Genomic DNA, 20,050 nt, shown 5'->3' on the forward strand with positions numbered 1-20,050 from the left:
GAAGAAGAAGAAGAAGAAGAAGAAGAAGAAGAAGAAGAAGAAGAAGAAGAAGAAGAAGAAGAAGAAGAAGAAGAAGAAGAAGAAGAAGAAGAAGAAGAAGAAGAAGAAGAAGAAGAAGAAGAATTATTTATAAAGGGCTATTGGGAAAAATGATTAAAATTAATTGAATAGTTAATAACTTAATTCTATAAATTGGTTGGTTGAAGAACAAAACAAATAAATTATAGAAAATAAAGCTAATGATGCCAACAAGATAGTAAGTCAAGATTTTGAAGATACTAACAAAGCAATTATTAGAGGAAATGTTAGATCCCTTAAGGACTGTTATCAAGAAAAGAGAAAAATATATCAATAAATTGGAGGTACAATTAAATAACCCTCCTAATTCAACAAATTTATAACCCCTAAATAAATTCAAAAAAAGAAGTAATAAAACAATGGATATTAACAAAATGGAACAAAAAATAAACGTTAAGAACTATTTAAAATAATGAAATAAAAATAAATATTAATTTTTCTTTTTTAAAAACAATAGAAAAACAAAAATACTCATAAAAACTGGGAAAATTACAAAAAATAAAAGTAAATAAAAGAAATGTTTAGAATGTTTTCATCCAACTATATGTCAATTAAATTACAATTAAATCATTAATACAAATATAAAATCCCAGGTTAAAGACTAATAAATAGAACATTTAAATGTACCAAATTCAGGAAAAAAATTAAACACATGAGTAAATATCTAGAGGGAAAAAATCTGTAATAGGCTTAAAATTAATTTTATTAAATAGTCAAAGAGCAAATAATTCAAATACTACAGAAATTATTTGAAAAATGAGGAAAATAAAATAATCTACCAAATTTCTTTTGTGATTCAAATATGTTCTTGTCCTCTAAAACAGGAAGAGTCAAAACATAGTAAGAAAATTATATGCAAGTATCCAGTATTAACTTTTTGAAAAATAATAAACAAAATATTAATAAAGGTTATAGCAATGTAAAGATTCAAGAAAAACCTAGAAATAATAAGGTTAAGTCAATCTATCTATAGGGTAAATCATATTCCTTATAAACCAAAAGGCATAATTATTTATGAATAATAACATCAAACTTGTCTACTCCCACCATTATTAGTACAGTACCCTGCTAGAGATTATGCTTATAACAATAAGATAAGAAAAAATATATTGAGCAATTAAGTGAATGCAGATGGGAAAATGTAATCAATTTTTGTATATGATATGATAAAGAACTTTTGAGAGTCAGCTAAACACTAACTGAAGCAATAATTTTAGAAAACTTGAAGAAGGATATAAAATAAATGTCCATAAACCACCAGCATTTCTGTATATCAATGAAACTCAAAAGGAAGATATTTTAAGCGAAATCCTACTTAAAATAACTAATAATAATCTAGAATATTTGGAGTCTTCCTACCAAGACATTCATCCAAACCAGTGATTTCCAAAGTGGGCACCACTGTCCTCTGGTGGGTGCTGCAGCAATCCGGGGGGGCGATGATGGCCACAGGTGCATTTGGGGGTGGTGAATAACTGTAAAGGGGCAGTGATAATATGTGACAGGGGGCACTAAGTAATTTTTTTTTCTGGAAAGGGGTTGGTAGGCCAAAAATGTTTGGGAACCACTGATACAAACTATATGACTTCAACTGCAAAAAAACTTTTTCAATATTAAAAAATTTAATTTAAGAGGAATATTATTTATCATAAGAAATGCTAAAAGAATAATTTCAGAGAAACCAGGGACAATCCATATGAAAACATTTAGAATGAGGTGACAATCAGGAAAATAATTTTTAAATTAACTACAAAATCATGAAGAAACATAATTTTAAAAAATCAAGAACTTTGATTAATGCCAATAAGCACAATTCTAGAGAACTGATGATGAAATACTCTCATCTCCTAGAAAATGGAAATGCTATTAAGATGCAGAAAAAAGCATACATTTTTTAACATAGCCAATATTTTTGTTTTGCTTCATTATACGTATTTTGTTAGGTTTTCTTTTGGTTTTTTCTCCTTTGGGACAAAAGTAAGTGTGTAGGTAAGTGGGGGAATCTTGTTAAGTGAGAAAATAGATAATAACTTTCAAAAAGAGGGACATATTGTGCTAGAGTTGAAAGAAAGTTGAATTTGAAGTCAAACAACTTGATGTGTGAATCAGCTTTTGACTCTGTCACTCCTAATGCCAATTTCGGTAAAAAATGTGTCTCAGTTTCTTCATATAAAAATTAAGGCTGGAGAGGCAGCTGAGTAGCTCAGTGGACTGAAATCCAGGTCTAAAGATGGGAGGTCTTAGGTTCAAATCCAGCCTGAGACATTTTTTAGCTGTGTGACCCTGGAAAGTCACTTAACCTCCATTGCCTGGCCCGTACTGCTATTCTGCCTTGGAACAATATTGATTCTAAGATGGAAGGTAAGGGTTTAAAAAATTAAGGTTGTACTAATGTCCTCTATTTTCCCTTCTAGATCTAAATCATGAATTTATGTCATAGTTTTCTTCATAGTTTGATATGAAAACTTGAACACATACATAAAACTAGTAAATAGAATTGATTTGCTATCCTACTTCATGCCATATCTTCTTCTATTCCATTTTGATGATCATCTATTTTATTTTTTTCCATAATACCAGCTCCTAGACTTATTTATTAGTTCAATAGTTCTTTTACTTTCAATTTTATTAATTTCTCCTTTGATTTTTAGGATTTCCAAGTTAGTTTTTTTCTGGGGATTTTTAATTTGTTTTTTTTTCCTAGTTTTTTAAGTTGCAAGCCCAATTCATTGTTGTCCTCCCTCCCTATTGTGTTGATATAGGCACTTTAGGATATAAAATTTCCCCTGCATACTGCTTTAGCTGTATCCCATAGAATTTGATATGTTGTTTCCTCATCATCATACTTCTCAATGAAATCAGTAATTGTTTCTAAGATTTGTTCTTTGACCCATCAGTTTTGAAGTATTCGATTATTGTTTCCAATTAATTTTAAATTTCCCTCTCCATGATTCCTTATTGATTATGATTTTTTTCATTCTGTATGAAAGAATTGCATTTATGATTTCTGCTTTCCTAGATTTGGTTGCAATGTTTTTATGCCATAATACATGGTCAATTTTTGCATATGTGCCATATGCTACTGAAAAGAGGGTATATTCCTTCTTATCCCTATTCAATTTTCTTCAGATATTTATTAGCTCTAATTTTTCCAATATTTCATTTACTTCCCTTAATTCTTTCTTATTAATTTTTGTAATTTAATTTATCTATATCTGATAGGGGAAGGTTGAGGTCTCCTACTAAAATGATTTTATTAACTATGTCTTCCTTAAGCTCCTTTCATTTCTCCTTTAAAAATCTGGATGTTGTACCATTTGGCGTATATATGTTAAGTAGAGATATTTCTTTATTATTTATGTTGCCTTTAATCAGGGCATAATTTCCTTCCTTATCTCTTTTAATCAAATCTATTTTTACTTTAGATTTATCTGAGATCATGACTGCCACTCCTGACTTTGTCTCAGTTGAAGCCCAATAGATTCTGCTCCAGCCTCTTACCTTTACCCTGTGTATCTACTGCCTCAAGTGTATTTCTTGTAAACAACATATGATAAGATTCTGGTTTTTAATCCATTCTGCTATCCACTTCCATATTATGGGTGATTTCATCCCAATCACATTCTCAGTTATGATCATCATCTATGTATTCGCCTTCATTTTGAGTTCCTCCTTTAATCCTGACCTTTCTCCTTTCCCTCCTCCCCTCCCCTCCAGTGTTTCACTTTTATTTCCCCCCTTTCCCCTCCCTTATATTACTCCCCTTCCCACCACCTCCCTTCTTATTCCCCTTTTACTAAAGTGCCTTTTGAAAGCACCCCAAACTTTCCCTCTTTTGTATTACTACCTTCCCACCACCCTATTTCTTTCTACTCTTCTACTTCTGTTTAGGGCAAGAGACAATTCTGTGCCCCAATGGATCTGATTGTTCTTCTCTCTCTGAGACAATTCTAATAAGAGTAAGGTAAAGTATTACCTGTCACCAACCTTTTCATCCCGTCCATTGTATATATTTTCTCCCATCTCCCCACCACTCTGCATTTCTTTATGTAATATATTTTATTAAATTTTACTTCTTTTCTCATTTGTTTTGGTAGTATCTTATTTTTTCACCCAGTTTTCTGTGTTTTTTGACATATCCTAAACAGCTTACCACTGCAACCTTTATGGGTACGTCTTCTAGCTACTATGATAGTAGTAACATTTTTTAGGAATTACAGATATCATCTTTCCATATAGAAATACATACCATTTGATCTTATTGAACCCCTTAAATTTTTTTTTCTTTCTTATTTACCTTTGTATGGTACTCTTGAATTCTGTATTTGGGCATCAAATTTTCTGTTTAGGTCTGTTCTTTTTTTCAGGATTGCTTGGAAATCTATTTTATTAAATGACCATACTTTCACCTGAAAGAATATAGTCAGTTTTGCTGGGTAGTTGATTCTTGGTAGTATACCCTGTTCCCTTGCCTTCTGGAATAACATATTCCCTGCCTTCCATTTCTTCAGTGTGGCTGCTACCAGATCCTGTGTAATCCTAACTGGTGTTCTATGATATTTGAATTGTTTCTTTCTCGTAGTTTGCAGTATCTTTTCCTTGACCTGGGAGTTCTTCATTTTGGCTTTGACATTCCTAGGAATTGTCAGGTGGGGATTTAATGCCAGAGGTGATCTGTGGATTCTTTCAGTTTCTGTTTTACCCTCATGTTCAAAGATTTCAGAGTAGTTTTCTTGTATGATATCTAGGCTTCTTTTTTTTTTTTTCAGTCATGATTTTCAGGTAATCCAATGATTCTTAAATTGTCTCTTTGATCTATTCTCCAGGTCAATTGTTTTCTCAATGAGGTGTTTCATATCATTTCTTACTTATTCATTTTTTAAATTTTGTTTTATTGTGTCTTGATGTCTTGTGAGGTCATTAGTTTCTAATTGCCCAATCCTAATTTTTAAAAACTGAATTTTTTCCACAGTCTCTTGATTCTCTTTTTCCTTTTTGTCCATTCTTCCTTTTAAGTCATTCTTCTCTTCTTCCAATTTTTTACAACATTTTCCAGCAGGTCAATTCAGGCTTTCAATACCTGTGCCTCTATTTTCAGATGACCTATTTTGCTTTCCAGGTTACTGTTTCCCTTTTGCCATTTTTCTTCAACTTGTCTTCTTTGATTTTTTAGATTCCTCCAATTCCCTGGGCTTTTTGAGGCTTTGTTTTATGTTTCCTGGCTCTCTTCCTCATCCACTGGTTCTATTCTTTGGTACTTACCCCCATCAAAGCTTTCAATTGTAGCTTTTTCTCTCTCTTATTTTCTAATGTTATTTACTTTCTTTTCTCCCTCCCTATAACTATATAAACTTGTCCCAGTGTTGACTTACTGAATAAGAATGTTTGAGCTGTTCTGCACTGAATCCAAATCTTATCTTTTCTCAATCCTTTCCTAGTAAACTGGATTCAACTGATTAACCTAATCTGCTGAACTGGCCAGCCCTGTGGTACATTTGTCATTGTAGTCAGTAGATGGAGGGTGTCCATCCAGGTGCCCCCCATATTCATTCCTCCTTGCCAGTCCTTGTTATAGTCCTATACCACATGTGGGGCATCAGAGGCAAACCCTCACAGCTACTGTCTCTGAGAAGGCACTCACACAATGCCTGATCTTATTGCACATCTCAGGGCACTGGGTGAGGGTGGGTTCCTCTCCCTTTTCCTGTGAAAATAGATGGACTGTGGCTACTTTTCAAATTGTTTTCAGTATGAGTGTCTCATGACTTCTTCTTGGGTTTGGATTTCTTTTTTTTCTTTGAAATGTGATATAAATATTGGTTTAGAAGGATTGTCAGAGAGGTTGTGTCTTTAGGTGTTCCTAAGCCGTGATCTCAACTTCACCTCTATTACCTGCTTTCTTTCATAAAACAGTAGAATTGGAAGGAAGGAAAGAACACGAACTGTAAATGCAAGAAATGATTATAAAAATTGTATTGATATGTAATCACAAAAATATAGCAAATACAATATTATAAAAAAGTTATCATTTATTATTTTAAATATGCTGCAGGGTCTAAATATGACAAAATCTAGGACAATATAGATTTTTACACTTTTTACAAAATTTTGATCAGGAAACAGAGAAATAATATGTTTTTAAACTGTCAAAAAGGCTTTAAAAATCACTTTTTACCCATTGTTGCTATTTTCCATTATTTTTGTGGTAAGCAGACAGTTTAAGAATGTTTTTTATAAATAGTCCTTAAAGCTCTGATATCTCAGAATTTTTTCTTTCTAAATAGAAAAGTATTTGGGTTGAATGTACAAGTAAAGTGTTGTTCTGTTGTCAGCATTTTTGCATTGGTTATATCATGGGTCTTGACAACATCATAGGCCAATGTCCCTTCTTATTGAAGTAAAGTATTAACTGCTGGTGTATAGAACAAGGTGATATTTCAAAGGGCAAACTATTAACAGTGCTATAAGGTGATGTTTCAAATACATTTTATTAGAAAACATCAATGCTGACTTTAAAAGTAAATTTCCAGAAACCTGAAAACAACTGATGAAGAAGGTATTATAGCTGTATCTATTGAGAATCCAGAAAAGAAAGTTACCCGAGATTTTGTTATTTTCAAATGATTCGCTAACAGAAAGCAAATGATATCATCAGTGGAATTGATATGTTTTTTAAAAAGTTATTACCATCTGTTTTGTTGCTCTGCCCTAATGACCACAAGATCTTTTCATCTGCCTTAGAGGTAAAATTTTCCATATTGTTGTTTTCTCCAATTGAATGTGAGTTCCTTGAAAGCAGGACTCTCTTACTTTGCTTTTTTACAATGCTTTGCCATAACAGGTGCTTAATAAATATTTTATTCTTTCATTAATTTATTCATTTATGAACACATCAAATATTTTACTCTTTCTAATAGCATCCCAATAAAACAGGATCCTAAAATATCAAGTTCTTAATAAATGCTTATAGAATTTTTTTAGATTGCAAAGTATTCCTGGAGATATGTAACTAGAATTATGATATGAAGAATATTTCACATTTGTTTGTTGAATTATAATATGCAAGTCTGAGAAGAAATTCAGTCTCTGATATGAGGCTACATGAACATATAATTAGTAGCTCTTTTGAAAACTGGCATCAGGACTATGAACTTTTCAAATATCATCTGAATACCTAATATACTAGGGGAGAGATTTGTGGCTGTTCAATCATTTTTCAGTCATGTCTGAATCTCCAGGACCCTACTTGGAGTTTTCTTGGCAAAGATAATAGACTGATTCTCCATTTTCTTCCCCAGATAATTTTCAAGATAAGGAAACTGAGGCAAATAGGGTTAAGTGATTTGTTCAGGGTCAAACAGTGAGTAATTATGTGAGGCTAGATTTGAACTCAAGAAGATGAATCTTCCTAACTCCAAGCCTGCTACCCCTTCCATTGTTGTTATTCATCCTCAGCTTGAAGAGCAAGAACAAATAGAAGCATCACCTCCTGAAATAGCATAATTTTACAATGGAATAGTTGTGATATAGCAATTCTTAATGTTTTTATTTGTTTGTGTATGACTTTGGATTGTTTTAGTAGTCTGGTGAACCATATAGACCCCTTTTCCAAATATCTTAAAATATTTGCAGGAAATGTTATGTATCAGATAGACATTAGCTTAAAAATAACTATTATTTTTTTTCTTTCAAAGTTCATGAACCAGGAGCTAAGATGGCAACTTAGGAGCAGGGGCCTTCTTAATTTCCTTCCAACCAATCATTACAAAGTATCTCAAAAGGACAAAAATTAAAATCAGCCATATAAAGGGACTCTCCCACAGGACGCAGCCTTAAAAGTAGACAGTGGGGGGGGGGCAGCTGGGTAGCTCAGTGGAGTGAGAGTCAGGCCTAGAGACAGGAGGTCCTGGGTTCAAACCCGGCCTCAGTCACTTCCCAGCTGTGTGACCCTGGGCAAGTCACTTGACCCCCATTGCCCACCCTTACCAATCTTCCACCTATGAGACAATACACCAAAGTACAAGGGTTTAAAAAAAAGTAGACAGTGTTTGCAGATTCCCATGCTATAATAGGGGGAAATTGCACTTATCAAAGGGCAAGTTAGTCACCTCTCCCCCACACCCCCTACTGTACCAGAGTCAGAGAGAGGGCCAGGAAAATCTCTAAATTCTCAAGGGCTGGCTGAAAGCACCACAGGCTTACCACTGAAGGCAGTGCAAGATGTTGGCAGCAAGACTTGAGACCCCAGGCTGAATAGCATGGAGTCTGGACAGCAGAGTGAGGAGCTTGGACAAAGACAGGGCTGAACATAGCCATGGTAATAGGGGCTAGAAAAATAACCTCAGGAAAAAAACACTTTAAAGTGTATTATACAAAGAACATCATATTACATGTGCTCACTCAGGCTTCTGACTGGGAAGGGGAGATACTACCAAGGCATAGCACTGAGAGACAGAAACTAAGATATCAACCAACATGTAGGAACTCCAATCCACTAATGGCAAACAGAACAAGAAGCAGCACAAAAACCTCTTAATCCTGGATAATTTTTATGGAGAAAAAGAGTAAAATAAAGAAGCAACACCAGAGAGTGACAAACTAGCAAACGTATCCAAACTCTCCCCCCAAAAATGGAATTTGGTCATAAGTTCTTGAGGAAATCAAAAAGGAGTTCAAGAACCAAGTAAGAAAGATAGAAGAAAAGTAGGGAAAGGAAATGAAAGTAATTCAAGAAGAAAATAACAGGTTAAAAGACAAAATTGCCCACATGGAAAAAGAGGAACAGAAATCAAATGAAGCAATAAGCAATTTGGAGACCAGAACTGACCTGCTAAAGTCATGAAAAGCAGGGTAGACCAAACTGAAAAGGAAAATCAAAAGATCATAGCTGAAAATCAGACTTTAAAGACTAGAATTGGACAAGTAGAAGCTAATGATCTAATGAGATAGCAAGAATTAATAAAGCAAAATCAAAAGAATGACAAAAATAGAAAGAAACATGAAATACCTCATTAAAAAGACAACAGACATGGAAAACAGATCCAGGAGAGAAAATCTGAGAATTATTGGTTTACTTGAAGGCCTGAAAAAAAATAAAACCCTTAACATGATATTATAAGAAATTATTCAAGAAAACTGTTCTGATATTCTTGAACAAGAGGGCAAAATAGGCATTGAAAGGATCCATAGATCACCCTCTACATTAAATCCCCAAAAAACAAGCCCAGGAATGTTATAGCCAAATTCAAGAGCTTGCAGATCAAGAAGAAAATATTTCAATTGGCCAGAGAGAAACAATTCAGATATCAAGAAGCCCCAGTCAGGATTACACAGGATCTGGCAGCCTCCCTATTAAAGGACCACAAGGCTTGGAATATGATATTCAGAAAGGCAAGAGAATTAGGTCTACAACCAAGCATCACATACCCATCAAAACTGACTATATTCTTCTAGGGGAAAGTATGGGCATTTAACAGAGAAGATTTCCAAGCATTCCTAAAGAAAAGACCAGAACTAAAAGGAAAATTTGATGTACAAATACAAAATTCATAAGAAACATGAAAAGGAAAATAAGAAAGAAGGAAAAAAACAATTTTAAAGGCTTTATTAAGGTCAAATTCTTTATATTTCTATAAGTATTAACAGGAAAAAATATGGTCGGACTGAATATTTAAGAGTTTGGTCACAAGAGAGAGAATATTACTCCAGCCTGGTCTAAAGGTCCAAACCAGGCAGGGCTTCAGAGGTCCTAGCAAGGTGGGGCACAGAGGTTAATTAAACAAGGCTTTTATCCATGAGACCCCCTCCAAGATGAGAGGTCTCTTTGGAGGCTAGTGCCTCCAGAAAAGCCAAGGAAAGGGAGTCAGCTTTTCACTCAACCATGTGGCAAACCAAAAGAAAGCAGTCTGAGGTCTCAAGTCCAAGCTCTTCCAAGGCCAAGTTCAAAGGGAAAAATTCTCCTCACGAGGAGTTACTATCATATTTAAAAATAGTTCTTCGTGTCACTTCCTGTATCCACCTTCCAATTTTATGTGGACAATGGCAGTTTTAACCTTGATTCATACTGGCCAGGGGACAGTGAGTTGTTTTTGATTTGTCACTCACTAGCATACATGGGTCATAGACCTCCTCCCCTCCACTTAGTCCTTAAGTGGGGTGGGATGTATACATTCCTGATGGCTAAAGTCTAAATAAATAGAGGAGAAATAATTCCATTTTCACATAAGGAAAAATGATATTTGTAACTCTTAAAAATAATTTTCATTATCATAGTAGATAGAAGAATTATTCATAGACAGAGGATATGGTATTAAGTTGTTCAAGATGATATGAAAAAATGGGGGTAAGAAGATGATACTAAAAGAAACTTGAAGGAAGAAGAAAAATAGGATGAATTATACCACATAATGAGGCACATGGGTGGGGAGGAGAATACTATTATAAGAAGGGGAGAAAGAGAGTGGTAATAGGTAATACTTAAAACTTACTCTCAGTTGAATCTGTTCTAAGAGTGAAGAACAGCCAGATCTACTGGGGCATAGAATTCTTGCTGGCATATGATGCTATTCTACCCTACAGGAAAGTTGTGAGGGAATAATGAAAGGGGGGATAAGTGGGGTAGGGAGTATTAAAAGGGAGAGAAAGGTTGGGGGGATGATTAATAGACCTCAAAGTTCATGAACATATGTTCCAAAATATTTTATAGCAGCTTTTTTCGTGGTGGCAAAGAACTGGAAATAGAGAAGATGGCCATCAATTGGGAAATGAATGAACAAGGTGTATATGATTGTGATGTAATACTACTGTACCATAATAAATGATCAGCAGATTGATTAAAAAACTTGGAAAAAGCTACAAAAGATAATGAAGTGAAATGAGTAGAACCAAGAAAATACTATACACAGCTATAGAATTAATGCTTAAAGAAGAAATTATAAATGCTACCTACAGAAAGAGAATAGAAAGGTGAAACATGAAAGACAATTTATATATACATTTTGGTCTACCATATAGTATGTTCCGTGATTTGGGAAGGGTGAGGATGGGCTGGGATGCTCGTAGGCAGAATTTATTATATAGATATGAAGGAAAGTAAGCTAAACATAAAAGAGATTTATAATTTCTTTGTGTACAATTTTCTTTATCTTTGTATATGGAAATTATCGTATGGTTTGGTTTTGTAAAATTTGGAATAAAAAAAGAAAAAAAAGTGCACAAATCCACCAAACTCTGTCTATATACTCCTAGAATTCAAAATAAGAATCCTTCATATATGAGATAGAACATTTTTTCTAACAGCAAGTACATATTTGTTTTTTAAACTTCAAAATATTCTCCTAATTCTCTCTTCTGGAGCCAAATATAACCAAGTTGAATTTCTCTGAAACAGGAATGTCCTTTAAACACTTTGCAATAGTTAATGCACTCTCCTACTGTGTGTTATTTGTTAGGTTTGTTTTTAGTGAAATCACTCTAGCTCATGGGAATCATCATTTTTTTCCCATAAGTTCTTCCAAACTTCCATTTGCACAATTATATATGGATTCTAGAATTTTTCCCAGAGAGAGAGGAGGGTGGCAACCCTGTGAAATCCACTGATTTGAAATTTTGGATACTGAAATTTTTTTAATCTAAAATAAAAGCTGAACTTAATTGTTATATTGTTCTTATTACTTCATTACATTCATTTCATCCTTGAAAATGGCTATCAGTGCTAATTTAACCACATCATTTTTTTCATTGCCATTGTATCAAATTCACCTGAATTTGGAGTTGTGAACTTCTATAAAATAAGAGACTATTATTATCATTATGCCTATACTATAGTTCACTATACTTTGATTGGATATTAATATTTTGCCATTGACAATTAGAAGACTTTCCCTTGATGGAATAAATAAAAGCAAGACAGGAATTGAGGAGTTCTCTTTTCTCACTGTCATTCATTAACAGAGTGCCTTCTGTTCCAAACAGTGGATGTCTCCCTTCTTTTTCTTCTTGCACCAAAAATTAATGTGAAATGTCTTTTTAAAATATTCTTAATTTTTTTTACAAGTCCTACTTTATTCTGGGTTGGGTTTACTATTGCTGAAACTATTTTTATGGTTTTTGTTTGGAGGAAGGGAGGAAAAGAGAGAGAGAGGGAGGGAGGGAGGAGGAGAGGAAAAACAATAGAGGGAGGCAGAAAAGGAAGAAGGGGGAAAAGAAGACAGAGAGATCAATGGAAAAGGCTTTGTTTCATAATTTCTAGTAGCATTTTTAATATTTTACATGCTTGTTCTTTGTTACTAAATCTATTAGACCATTGGACAAATAACATCTCATCCACTCTGTTTAACATAGTCCAGAGCACCATACTAAGCACTTAAATAAAACATAATGATATCTTGCCACTGGCTCTTTCACTATCATTCAACCAGAAAGGGTCTATAATTTATGGGCCATCTTGGCCTAATAACTCTTTCTTTCAGGATTTCTCAGATTTTATCAGTACTATTGACCTTTCCCCTTCCAATCTTACTATCCCTGGGGACTTCAGCTTTACTGTCATGTTGTGAATGGATCTAATTCCTTATTCTCTGTTATGTTCCCCAGCCACTTCCCCCCAATCCCTGCACAGCTCACCCAGGGTTACTATGTCATGGCCCTTTGGCTTCTCTCTAGCCACATTCTTCACAGCAACTCAGGATTATTTTGCCTTAACGTGGTAGCCAGGTAAAAGCTTCTATTTGAGTGCCCCTGGGTAGTTTATAAATGCTTTGAACCACCTTGGGGAGTCAAGCTTTCAAGCTATAATCACATCAAATTTCTTTTATCTTCTCATACTTTTCTGAGGATATCATCACTTTTTTATGGTTCTCCACATTGCTGAATGGTATCTTTCTTTTGAGAACCAGTATACATTTAATTATTTCATTTCTCTCTATCTTTTAATTACTGATTCCAATAAGATTCTTATAATTTTTACTATAGATTTGAATTATTTAAATCAGAAAGAATATTTAAAGACATTAGCAAATGCCTAAATATAGAACAGAAATTTAAAATAAAGTTCATTTTGAACTAAAACCATCTTAAAATTTTCCAACATACTATTCCTTTAATTACAATTTAATGCTAATGTATTTATAAACATTGGGCATTGTAATTTTATGAAAAGAGCCATAAGATGAAAATTCAGAGACTATTTTCTAATCTTGCCCTTATCACAAACTACGTGGTGGTAGGGAAGTCATCTTCTCTGTGTAACTACATCTCCATTTCTTTTTCTGGAAAAAAAGAGGATATTAATGATTATTTTAATAATAATGACTGATTTATTATAGAACATAAAGGTTTAGACAAATAATTCATATTCATTATTTTATTTGAGCTTCTTATCAAGCTATATAATGTAGGCATTAAAGATATTATTGTCTTCACTTCACAAAACTCCATGACTCATTCACCTATTGTCACACAGCTATCAATTATACCAGCAACAGGAATTGAACCTTGGTCCTATGGAAACTAAGTCTAGCACTCCATCTATTACACCATATTATCTTTCTTGCTCAATCAACAGTTTTGTATAAATTTTTAAATAACTATTATAGGTTAATGAAAGTTATTTAAGTAGGCAAAGGTAAAATCCAATACATATACTAGTTATTATAGTTTCTTTATAAGAATATTTTTTCTCCATGTACATATAAGTAATATTCTTAAAGTGAGACTTAAGTTAATGTTCATGAAGGAGAAATGACTAATAGCAAACTGTAAAATTATATTGATGTTAACATTTACTCTTAACTTTAATAATTATAAACCAGCTTCTCTCTGTTTTTTAACAATGTAATTTATGTAGATTTCACATGTACAAATTTCATTTTTCCTATCAAAGAATCATTCTCCTTCAGTACATTAAATAAAAATCTGCTTTATTTGGCAAGGTTTAAAGTAGAACTACAGCTTGGGCAAGGTGACCAGGATTTAACTTGGATTGCCATAATTTAGAGGAATTGAAATTACTTAAATTCAGCGACTTAAAAAACTGACCTTCACACTCACTTATTCAGAATAATTAATTAAAATAGGAAAATACCCCCTGATGCTGTACTCCAGGTAAATTCCACTCTACCTACAGTGTCTTTCTTTTAAGAACTCATGTCCAGCAGTCTCCATCACAATTCACCCAACTTAAGCATTCTTTTCATACTAGTTACCATGTGCACATTCTGTAAAGCTTGCCTTAGGTGAAAAAGGCCAATTATAGTTCTAACAGTCTTAATAAAATTAACACATAAATTTCATATGGAACTGAAAATATGTTCCTTAAAATGGTTGTTCCCTGTTGAAAAACATTTGCCTATGTTCCAGATCTTAATATCACTGTTATTCAGACTAGATTTGGGTCTTGCTCCTCATCTAAATGGAAAGACAAGTAAAGGCCCTTGATGTAATCAAAACTTCTCTCTCCACACTTCCACAATTAGTTAATAGTATATTTCTTGAACAAAAAAACATTCTTTGAATGGTCAGAAGTAAGGAAGATCCTACAATTTTAAAAAATCATCCTATTAGAATATCATTATTTGTAAAATTCCTTCTTTTAAAAAGATTATGAAGCAAAGTATTATTGTTTTTACCTTCAGGTGAAGAAATTGGGGCATTCAATGAAATTCGATATTAAAACCACATCTTAAACCTAGTTTTTCTAACTTCAGATCAAGTGCTCTAGAAAAAGGAATACCAAAGAATAGAAATATTTATTCCTAGGCTGACAAAGGAAATTACCTGTTTTTTTGTTCATTTGATTTTGATCTTTGTTGAGGAAGAAAATGAGGTTGTGTTGTAGCTGCAAGTCTTCTATGGCACAAATTAAAAATACTTTTCACTCAGGGAAGGATAAGGGCAGCTATGAGACAGTCAGATATCTCAAATGGGCAAGATGCAGGTTTTATATGCACCCAGATTAGCTAAAATTTGAGTTAAGATCAAAGACCGCATTGCCACTCAAAGAATTCTAGAGGGGCCAAAATAATCTATCAATAATGGCAACACTATCAACAATTATTACTCATCAAGTTCCAAAGGAGTTTCAAACACAAAATTTAGAGCAGAAAGATCAATCCATTCCAGAGTTTCTTAATCCAAAGTCTGTGAACTTGTTTTGTTCACATTTTATTGACAATTTCAATATAATTCATTTCTTTTATACTTTTATAATTATATATATCATTTTTGCTTATTATGTATATATAATTATGTATGTTATACTCAAAATAGGTCTATAAGCTTTACCATACTGTCAAAAAGGAGTCCTTAATAGAAAAAAAAGATTAAGAACCCCAGATCTAGAACCACTCTTCATTTTATGGAGCAGTAAACTAGGAGCTAGATTTATTCATCATTTGGCTTCAGTTACATAAACAAAAAGTGAGAGAAATGAAATTAGAACCTAGATCTTTTGACTTCAAAGAAAATGCTCTTTCCATTATAGAATCCTAAAAAGCCAAAGAAATCTGGATCAAAATCACATAACAAGGTGAGAAATGGAGTTTGAACTCAAGCCAAGTGTTCTCCCAATTTGACACCCTGATAGGAGTTTAACACGTCTATGTTCCAAACACTGTATTAGACACTAGAAATAAACATAAAAACAACGAAAAATTCCTTAAAGCAAGAAAGTCAAAATGTGTGGAAATATTCCTCTCCCTACCATTCCATATCTTTTGGATAAGTTGTAGTTCTGGTTGGCTCCTTCTTTCCTCAATTGCCTTCTGAATGGAAAACAACTATGTGTAGACAGTGATAGATAATTCTGATGACTGATAGTAGTTCTCTAAATAGACATATCATTATAGTAAAAGTAGACAATTTATCAAATATTGTTCTTAAATACTTAGAGCTCTTTTTGTGGTGGCAGAGAACTAGAAACTGAAGGGATATCCATCAGTTAAGTAATGGCTAGACAAGTTGTGTTGTATGATTGTAATGGAATAATATTGTACCATAAGAAACAAGAAACAAAATGATCACGCACTAAAAAACAAAAAAACAAAAACTGGAAAGACTTCTATGAAGTGATGCAAAGTGAAATGAGCAGAACCAGGAGATTGTTGTATATGGTAACAATATTATATGATGATTTACTGTGAATGATTTTATTTTCAACATGGCAAAAATACAGGATCACTTCAAGGGCCTCATGATGAAAAAACTATCTGCTGTATCTGCTGCCAAAGAAGGACCAGATAGTGTCTGAACACAAATTGAAATGTACCATTCTTTACATTATTTCCTATTTTCTCTGTGAAATTTTCTGTAAAATAAGCAATATGCATCTTGTTTTACAACACAATGAACAGAGAAATATATATTATTTGATAATATATGTATAAACAACATATATTACCTGCCTTCTTAGGGAGAGATGGTAAGGTTAGGAGGGAAGGACAAACAAAGCGAGACATAGTGTTTTTTAATATAGCTAATATAAGAATTACTTTCTCTTGGATAACTTCATTTGTTATAATTTGTTACATATTTATAACAAATCATATGTACTATATTGTATTATTACATATTGTTACAAATAAAAAAGCAAAAAATAAAATATATATTTTATCAAATAAATAAATAACAGGAGTAAAACAAACAAAAACAACCATAGCTCTATGGAAGTGTCCCTTAAGTAACTCAATCAGTGGGGGAAACAAATTGCAAGCAACTGTGTACAAATGAGATATTCACAAGTGTAAATTAGAATAGTCTCGAGAGAAGACACAGAGATTAAGCACTAGAAAGGGCTTATTGTAGCAAAATGGACTTTTGCTGAAATTTGAAGATAGCTAAGCAGCAGAGATGGGGAAGGAGCCCATTCTAGGCATGAGGAATAGCCATTGGAAATGACTAGAGACAAGAAACAAAGTGTCTTGATTGAGAAACAGTTTAAAGGTCATTGTCACTGGATCATGGAGTACATGAAGGGTTAAAACATGTAAAAATACTAGGCATTGCTAATTTGAGAATTTGTTTCACTTGGATAAGCTTATATGGAAATGTAACTGAAGATGAATGACAGCTGGAGTAGAAGGAAATTGATTTTAGGAAATTCAAGGAAAAAATTATCCTTTAATTTTTTGAATAAATATTTTTTCATTTAAAATAGAAAAACTGTACTGGAAATGTGGGAAAGGTCTAAAAAATGAAAGATTAAAAGCCAAACAGAAAATATTAAATTTTATCTTGGAGGTGAAAACTTGAGTTTATTGATTGGGGTGACATACTCATAAGATCCAAATGCCATTGTTTTAATTCTACACTCACAAAACTATACCATATTTAGTTCTGCCAAATACTTGCCCGCAAAAAGGAGTGCATTTTGTAAATTACCAATGTTATTTTTGCCATATATAATTGCATTTTGAATCATGAAAATATGTGACTGCTTTTTTCCTCAGTTTGACTGAAGTGACTATTTCAAAGATAATAATTACTCCAAAATAAAGTTTAAATAGGCTTTCAGACCCAAGACTGAAAATTTGATTCTAAACCTGCCCTAAGCTAAAAAAGATGTAACCATCTCAGGAGGTCTATGGTAAACAGCTGGGTTCTCCTCACTGTTGTAGATTGGATTTGGCTCTAGGTTCAAATTCTTGCTCTAATATTTATATGACCATCCAACCAGTCTTTTGTTTTTGATGATTTTTTTCATCTATAAAATGAAAGATTTTAATAGAGTGCTTTTTAAAATTCCCTCAAATTATGAACCACAACACCTTCTGATTAAAATCTTAGACAAAGAAATTGAGCAAAAATAAAACAAGGGAAAATGAAACTACTTTCAGATTTCATCGACTGCTCAGGCTGTGAGGGTGACCCATCTCATCCCATTTTCTCATATTACAGATAAGGAATATTAGCCCTAGAGTAGGTCAGTAACTTTCACAAGATTATAGAGGGCATCTAATAAAAGGCCTTGGACTAAATCCCAGGTCTTTATTCACTATGCTGCACTGCTTTACTTATGTGATACTTTGGCAGCCAGGTACACAGCAGATAGAGTGCCAGACCTGAAATCAGGAAGACTCATTTTCTTGACTTCAAATACTACCTCAGACACTTACTGGCTGTGGGACTCTAGGCAAGTCGTTAACCCTATTTGCATCAGTTTCTTTATCTGTAAAATAAGCTGGAGAAGGAAATGGTGAAACACTACTTTTATCTTTGCCAAGAAAACTACAAATGGGGACACAACTGAAAAAAACTCAACAACAGGCTTTCCTAGCAGGTATAAGGCTGATGTCAGTATCTTTTTTGAAAACATCCTAAACTAGTGGTCTTAATTATAATTTTCTGAAATGCCAATTCAATGTGTTCTATCCCTTCACTTTCACAACCAACCTTTCAGTGAAAATATCTGGGAATAAGGAAAGAAAATCTCATTTAATGCTAACGAGGAAGAGGAAAAAAAAGATAATCAAACCTTCCATTTGAAAATCAGTGGAGCAATAAAATAGAAACGACTAGAGAAGGTCAGGAAACAGCAACCTTAGGTGACCTTTCTGGTCCAGCTTATGACAATCAATAAAAAACTAACAATGATATGCAATGATTGATGAGCATATTTCATGTGATAATTCATTAGGGCCTTCCATAATCACTGCTTTTCCACATAAAACTTGTGGTGACAGTTAAGAGAGGGGAAAAGAAGGGAAAGGATCTTACCCATATTATATCTCCGAGCCTCTATAGTAATGCTCTCCCTGCTGAACTAATGGCTGTTCATTGAGTTTAGGTCAAAGAGCTTAATGGAGCTGAACTCTGGGTGTCTCAGTAAATTCAATTTTCAAACTAAGCATTCTAAGCTTTAAATACAAATGATGATACTTCTAATTGAGAGATTCATTCTTGAGAAGACTTCAACATCATGAAAATCTACTTTTCAGTATCTAAGGGAGGGGAGGGGTGGAGAAAGAGCCCAGAGCTCAGAATCAAAATATGGATCTTAATCATGGATCCCCCAACAATTAGATAGGTTTTGTTTTGGGAAAGTCAGTTAATTCACTGTGATTGTTTCCTCAACTATATTATGAATCATTAGGTCATCCACTTCTCCATGATAGGACACTTAGTCCCTGCTTAGCAAACTAAAATGCTTGGGTAAGAATGGGAAAGAAAGGCCTTAAGGAAATAAATATCCTGGCAGAGCTGAGACTAAAGTAGAGCAATGGGGATTGCATCAAAAGGCAAAATCTAATGGGAATGATTTCTATTCTTTTTGTTTTAAAACCTTACCTTCCGTCCGGTTAAGATGGCGGCAGAGTAAGGAGCAGCTGCTCGATCTCTCCTGACCGAACCACACAGAACCCCTCAAGGGGAAATAAAAACGAGTCCAGAGGAACGAAGGAACCCCACAACAGGGCGCAGCATTGAAGGTACGCAGAATCGGGGCATTTCCACACTTTAAAGGGGTGAAACAGTTCACACTAAAACACGAGAGGAAGAAGCCCCTCCCCCACCCCCCACACCGCACAAGCGGGTAAACAGGACTGGGGCAACCAGAAAATCACTGGCAGCCCCTGAGCCCCTACCAGTGCACTGCAAGACGAGGGACCCCAGGTGGCTGGGACTCTCCCTGAGCGCCCACGTGGGTGAAGGCACCGCCTCCGGCTGGGACAAAGGCCCCTAAAACTCGGCCTTTCCCAAGCACTGAAGGCATTGCCTCAGGTGTGAATAAAGATCTCCAGCCCACGGACTTTCACTACCTTCTGCAGGGGTGAAAGCAAGCCCTAAGAGCATCAGCACAGGCAAAGGCAGTGCCCTAGGCTTGGATAACGATCTCCAGCCCAGGCTTGGACCTCCAGTGAGGACCCGGTGCAGACCTGAGCGTGGCTGTGGAAGCAGCCCCAAAGACTGCTGAAGGAACCTCGGGCAGAGGGGCAGACCGGGAACTACCAGGAGGCCTGACCCCGAGGACAAGGAGACC

Source organism: Gracilinanus agilis, chromosome 3 (assembly GCF_016433145.1).
Source record: "Gracilinanus agilis isolate LMUSP501 chromosome 3, AgileGrace, whole genome shotgun sequence".
NCBI lineage: Eukaryota > Metazoa > Chordata > Mammalia > Didelphimorphia > Didelphidae > Gracilinanus > Gracilinanus agilis.